General features: G+C 28.8%; 1 long non-coding RNA gene across 1 annotated transcript; it reads left to right on the top strand.

Moving 5' to 3' along the window:
• The first annotated feature begins 956 nt into the window (after positions 1 to 956).
• Positions 957 to 3,552, top strand: LOC144997520 (uncharacterized). Its single transcript, XR_013659834.1, has 4 exons — positions 957 to 1,351; positions 1,511 to 1,588; positions 2,682 to 2,842; positions 3,362 to 3,552. It is a non-coding gene; the product is annotated as an uncharacterized LOC144997520 (long non-coding RNA).
• The last annotated feature ends 2,331 nt before the right edge of the window (positions 3,553 to 5,883 follow it).

The raw sequence follows: 5,883 nt of genomic DNA, 5'->3' as shown, positions 1-5,883 counted from the left end.
AGTAACGAATTTCCAAGTTTACTATACCAATTTTCATTTAGTTAATCACATCATATCTGCTTTGATCAATCTGGTATACCCGAAAAGCAGAGAAATAACTTAAGATGGGAATTATAGTTATGTGTTGTGGCCCCTTTACGATTTTTTTGAGCTAATTTGGGCAGTGGTAAAGGATCATGTATACCCCAATGGGTGGGTTATGTTTCTCCAGAATCGGAAAAATAATAAGGAAACTTTTTATGTTGTGCTTTTTGGGATTGTGGTAAGGGATTAGTTTCCTCTTCTTTATCTTCATGATCATCCCCATCAAATTTCGTGTAACTCTAAAAATGTTCCATTGGCTCTCTCTGTGGAGCTATATTACCATCCTCAACTAAAATCATTAGTTTTGCCTCATTCCGGAACATTTTTTGGAAAGTATCGAACACACAAATGTATTAAAAACATAAATGTATTGCATATTTGGAAGAAAAACATAGAAAACCCCTAATTCTATCTCTCCGGAACACCACTCCGGAATATACGTCTGTTTCGGACGTCAATCCGAAATACACTTTTCCAATCCGGAAGGTACGTAGTGTCAGATTCAGACCTCATCCCCACCAACCGGCAACAACTCCGGAACAATATCATAAATACTCGGGAATATCCGTATTCCGGAGCACACCTTCGGAACAAAACATCATGCTCCGAAATATGGTATTCCGGTTCAAGTGATCATTTTTCCAAAAAAAACAATTGTTGGTTATTTTTTATAAAAATGTTGTTTATAAGGGTTAGATTACTCAATTATTATTATTATTATTATTATTATTATTATTATTTATCTATATACTATCTAAACCTGAATGATGACTCTTTTACTCTTTAAAATTGTTGAATCATCGTTATCCTATCTAATATCAAATGGTAGTATACTGTTCTTAGCATCAAATTAGCAAAACAGTATCGATGGTATGGATTTGTAACTAAGAAGTACTCTGGTATGGCCCATATGGATTTTCAAGAATAACTTATGGAATGGGTTGAAATTTGAAAAGGTAACTCACAACGTTTGTTTGTTTCAATCAAATTAAACACCTCTCTCTCTCTCTCTCTCTCTCTCTCTCTCTCTCTCTCTCTCTCTCTCTCCAAATCCGGTAACCATCCACCATCGGCCTTCAACCCACCGTCACCACCATCCTCGCTGCCACCATCGCCGGTCGACGCCAACTCAAACTATTCAAACAACCTCCGCTCCCTCCATCGCACCTATAGTACCCTAACCCTAGAACTGCTGCCACTTGACACTACCCTTCCTTACCACCTCCATCGACTTCTCTGCCACCTCAAACAAGTCACCACCATGACGGTATGTAAAAATAACTTACATTAACTCATGTTTCAGTTGATTGGTGCTTGGAAAGGAAAAACCCAGATATATATTTAATCCAAATGGTTAAAAGCGTGTATGTTAATTTTTTTAGACATTTCACAAAGATGTTTCTTGATATCAGCTCATTGTCACCAGGTTTATATGTTGTTCTCCATTATAAACCTTGCAGTTCGGATTTGGATATCCAGCTTTTGAACTTTCAACTTTGATCAGGTTTCTCGCTTGACCTTTTTTATGACTTTGACATGTTTAATAATATACCTTGTTTTGTAGGGAAACAAGCACTAAACCATATATTTGTTTCTTGATTTACTGATGATTTATCTTGATGTCAGACAGGAGGTTGGTCCAACTGTTTAGGTTTTTTAATAAAACTTGGAGATTAAATCGTTATTTCTTTATTTTTCTTGCAAAAAATTGATGAAGTGGCAAATACGTTTATGAGGGGGTAAAGCTTGACCAGATCCACATTAATAGAGATGATGACTATGTTATTGGAAAAACCCAAGATGTTAAACCAATATCTTGATTTAGAGTAAATTACACGAATAGTCCCTATGGTTTAGGATAATTTGTACTTTGGACCCTAACTTAATTTTTAACTCGAAAAGTTTTTACTGTTTGTTTTTGTTACGCTCTTGGTCCCTGTCTTACTTAAAGAAACTATTTTTCCCTTAATTTTTTAATTTATTTAAATAAACACAACCCTAATCCTCTCATCTTATCCTACCTACCCTATTATTTTTTTCCTATTTAAAAATAGTATTTTTAAATAAGACAAGGACTAAGTGTGTTACAAAAACAAACAGTAGGGACTAATTGTGTAACAAAAACAAACAATAGAGATTTTCCAAATTAAAAAAAATAAATTAATGACCAAATGTGCAAATTAATCCAAACCATAGGGACTATGACTATTTTTGTTATTGATAATTCTTATAGTATTGAAATTTGGACCATTAAAGTGGCTGAAATCAGGAAATAAAAGAAGTATGTTGCTATTTCTTGCAAATTCAAAAAGTATAAACTGATGCAACAAGTACACTGCCTTTTCATGCAAACCATAACTCTTTTAGTTTTTTTCTATTTCAATATTGAATCCATAAAACTGCTGGACTTTATGACTAGATTTTCAGGTTCTTTTACTCCTAGACCAACCCTTATTTAATTGTTTTCTTAATTGTTGTTCTAAAATAATAAATGTTATTTGTTTTCTTAATTGAATCATGAAATGTTATTTGTTGTTGTTTTTGTCATTTTTTTATACTATAAATGTTTTTTCATTACGTGAGCATTGATGTTATAGTCATTTCAAGAACTAAGAGCTACAAGAAGTTGAAGTGAAGCGTGTTACTATTTGAAATCATTGATGTTATAGTCATTTCAAGAACTAAGAGCTACAAGAAGTTGAAGTGAAGCGTGTTACTATTTGAAATCAAGCCCTTTTATCAAATACATATGTGGAATGTTAGTTACAGTGGTTTTTTTTTTTTTTTTTTTGAGTAAATTACACGAATGGTCCCTATGGTTTAGGGTAATTTGCGCGTTTGGTCCCTAACTTATTTTTTTAACTCGGAAGATCCCTAATGTTTGTTTTTGTTACGCACTTGGTCCCTGTCTTACCTAAAAAGACCATTTTTCCATTATTTTTAAATTTATTTAAATAAACACACCCTCAATCTCACCCCTCTCACCTTACTTACCTACCCCATCATTTTTGCATATTTAAATAATGGTATTTTTAGATAATATAGGGACCAAGTGCGTAACAAAAACAAACAGTAGGGACCAAGCGCATAACAAAAACAAATAGTAGGGATCTTCCGAGTTAAAAAAATAAGTTAGGAACCAAGCGTGCAAATTATCCCAAACCATAGGGACCATTCGTGTAATTTACTCTTTTTTTTTTTTTTGCTTAAAGTTCAAATTTACAAAGCCCGGTTAATACTGGATCTTAACATTGCTTCTGATTTTGTTTTTTTACAGGATATTTGAAACTTCCGTGTTCAACTTACAAATCCTGTTACTTCTTAATCTTATAGTTAAAGATTTTAACATTTTAATTTAACCCTTTTACAAGATAACTCTTGAAACCATGTTATCAAACATAAATGTTGGTGTAGATTCTTAATAACTTTATTCACATTAAAGGTAAATTCCAGTTGGGTGTAGAAGATGTTGCTATATTTTTATATACTAATGGTTTTCATACTTTTGTGTTGATGACAACATGTTAACTTATAAATGAATGGACTGCCTATTGCAATATTTGAAACTGATTCAAGTATAACTCCATATCTTCATGTTTAAAATCTCAAAAATAAATAAATAAATAAATAAATAAAAAGTCTCTACATATTGGTCTTATAATCGATTTAGCCTTTATATATATTTTTTATTCAATTAAGTCTCAAATACCGGTAATCATAATCAATTTAACCCTTTGATCCGATCAACAGGTCATCCAACTTTCAAAAATTACATTTCCGGCTCAGATTTCAAAATTTGTTACAAATTTGGTCCAAAATCTACACTTTTGGTCCAGATTTTAAATTTTTTTACAAATTTGGTCCAAAATTTACCCTTTTTGCCCAAATTTTAGGATTTTTATTATGAATTTTATCCTAACTTTAGTTTTCTTTACAACTTTTTTTCTCAAAAGTTTGTTTCTAATATGTTTTTTCTTTAAAATTCATATTTATATAAAAAAACATATTTTCACATAAAAATCTTATTTTTTCTATATAAAAACTTTTTTATATATGAAATATCAAATTATAAAAATAGGTTTGGATTATTTGTATGATTTCTCTTAAAAAATCAATTAAGAAATTAAAAGTAACCCTAAATTATACTATTAAATTATAGTTTATCAAAAACTAGTTATACTCATTTTAATATTATTTATTTGTTCTTTAATCAAATTCATAGGAAAAGTTTAAATAATAGAAGATGTTACATATTGAAAACTTCATATTTTTTGTTTCTCGCTGAATACATGTTCATACATATAGTTCATAATCACTTTGGATTTCTTTATTTATACTTCTTTGTAAAATCGGATTTATGTGTCAATTTTGTTTGTTGTAACAACAAAAAATAACTATCTAGAATGGAGCAATTGTCATTTGTCGATAAGTAGGTTTTTGGCAGAAAATAGCATTTAACAAATGTAAAAAATTATTACAAACGTTGATAGTTACAATTCCTACTGAAATCAATATGGATTGTCATATACGAGATCAGAACAACTTTACATACCTTTTGTCATATATATGTGATCGAAGGTATGATTTAATTTACGAAGATGCAACAAATTGAAAAATATATATAAACAACTATATTAAAATATCATAGAAAAAAGAATACACACTAAATAGAACACATATTAAAATATCTATATTAATATTATAATTTAAGATTACTTTTAATTTAGGGTAACTAGTGTAACTAGTTTTTGACAAACTATAATTTAATAGTATAATTTAGGGTTACTTTCAATTTCTTAATTGATTTTTTAAGAGAAATCACACAAATAATCCAAACTTATTTTTATAATTAGATATTTTATATACAAAAAAGTTTTTATATAGAAAAAATAAGATTTTTATGTGAAAATATATATATATATATATATATATATATATATATATATATATATATATATTTTGTATAAATATGAGTTTTAAAGAAAAAACATATTAGAAACAAACTTTTGAGAAAAAAAAAGTTGTAAAAAAGACTAAAGTTAGAATGAAAATTCATAATAAAATTCTAAATTTTGAGCAAAAAGTGTAAATTTTGGACCAAATTTGTAAAAAAAAAAAACTAAAATCTAGGCCAAAAATGTAAAATTTGGACCAAAATTGTAATAAATTTTGAAATCTGAGCCGAAAATGTAATTTTTGAAAGTTGGATGACCTGTTGACCGGTCAAAGGGTTAAATTGAATACGATTACCGGTATTTGGAACTTAATTTAATAAAAAAAAATATATTGACTAAATCGATTATGAGGCCAAGATATAGGGACTTTATTATAGTTTAGGTTTAAAGATACAAACAATTGTTACGGCGTTTATTTGCATAGATAATTACGTTTTAGAGCGATTCTTTTTTATTTGTTTGAAAATGAATCATTGCTTTTGGTATTGTACTTTTCAGTTTTTCTTCTTATTATGATATTCTATTTTAGAAAATTTACCCAATTATATCGGTGAAAAGTGATTTGTATTTGGATTGTGTTACTATAATTAGGTAAATTTTTGAAATATAATACTCTAACACGAAGGAATAGAAGTATAATACTATAGAATATTCTAGAAAATAAATCAATGAAAGTTCTTTGTTGATTAATATTAATCATTTAATAATATTCCATTTAGTTTTTACCTACATTTGGATCATTTCCTATGGTTGCCCTCCTTCATGCCTTTGCAAGTAAATTTGTATAATTTTCTTGCTGCTAATGTCCTAAATGATCTTTTATGATATACAGTTGTTTCTGTTA

This window comes from Lactuca saligna, chromosome 5 (genome assembly GCF_052625555.1).
Source record: "Lactuca saligna cultivar CGN05327 chromosome 5, ASM5262555v1, whole genome shotgun sequence".
In the NCBI taxonomy this organism is placed as follows: domain Eukaryota; kingdom Viridiplantae; phylum Streptophyta; class Magnoliopsida; order Asterales; family Asteraceae; genus Lactuca; species Lactuca saligna.
This window is presented reverse-complemented; position numbering and strand designations above follow the sequence as displayed.